Genomic DNA, 1,334 nt, shown 5'->3' with positions numbered 1-1,334 from the left:
TGCTTCAAGCTCTTGGATGGTCATTTCAACTTGGGTATTGTAGGAATACTGATCGACAAAGGCCTCAGCCAGTTCTTCCCAGTTTTACTTCACTGTATCCTCCAATTTGGCATACCAAGTGGCTGCTACACCCGACAGGGTTCTTCCATACAGAGAGAGTTTCTGTGGCTTAGTCAGACCCATCGGCTTCAGGATATCCAAGAAAAGCCGGATATGTAACATAGAATCTCCAGACTCGTCGAAACGGTCAACATGTGGCATTTTGAATATGTCTGGGAGCCGTACGGCAACCTCGGTATACCTGTCCTCAATGTCGGGAATGGAGTTAAGGCCATGTACCTTTTTGAATTGCTTCTCAAGGTTTGCAATTTTCACTGCGGTCAGATCGAGCTCATTAACATCAAGGGGATAAAGCCTCTCATTAGGCTGCACCAGGGGTCTGAAAACTCGGGCTTGAGCCAACCCTTCTCGAGGATCTAGACCCTGCAAATCTTCAACTGGCGGAAGTGGGTCAAAGTTCGGCTAGGGTCCCAAAGCTGGATGTGAGGCGGATGCCCCAAATGGGCGTTGCATTTCAATACTGGTCTCGGTCTGCATGGCAGTTCCCTGATTTAACGTTGTTATCACGGCCACAAATTCTTCCGAACCCTGTGCTATCACGGTCTGCTGAGTTCGAACAAAGGTGATGTGACTGGTGACTGACGGATCAGATGAACCGGTGAGCCCCGACTGGCCTTTCTTTGCCTTGCCTCAGTGAAAGAACACTGATCGCCCTTAAATTGAATTTTTGACCTAACAAAGTCTATCAGCACTAGTCCAATGTACCCGGGGGATATCGGAGCCTTCTGAAGCTATGGTTCCCAGACTACCTAGCAAAAGAGAAAACAGGCAGCATCTCAGCCCGATTTCATCGAAATAGATATGAGCAAAGCTGAATGACCGTGCTCTCTACTGAATTCTGCCCAAAATTCTTCCTGTAAACCGATACCCTCAGGTAAAACTGATTGCCCTAAAATACTGATGCTCGCAGGCCTGATACTCAAACTTACAAACTGATACACACAACCTGTAGAGACACACTTTGACAGCACATAGCAAGCAAGTAAGAGCCAAAACACCCCTATGTTGGGGTAGGGTTTCCCTGTCCTATTTTGTCAAGAGCTAGGGTTTCACTACGCACACAGCGGTTTCAAATAGCCTATCGGGTAAGCAACCTATCCTAACTTGGAATGGTCACTATGGATTCCGAATATGTACTAGGTCGAATGGTCAAAAGGGTGCCCTGGTAAAACCAGGGTTTGTGTTCCCATACTGGCAGAGCCCGTAACTGGTCA

The sequence above is a fragment of the Camellia sinensis genome, chromosome 10 (genome assembly GCF_055761805.1).
Source record: "Camellia sinensis isolate YWXY chromosome 10, ASM5576180v1, whole genome shotgun sequence".
Taxonomy (NCBI): Eukaryota; Viridiplantae; Streptophyta; class Magnoliopsida; order Ericales; family Theaceae; genus Camellia; species Camellia sinensis.
This window is presented reverse-complemented; position numbering follows the sequence as displayed.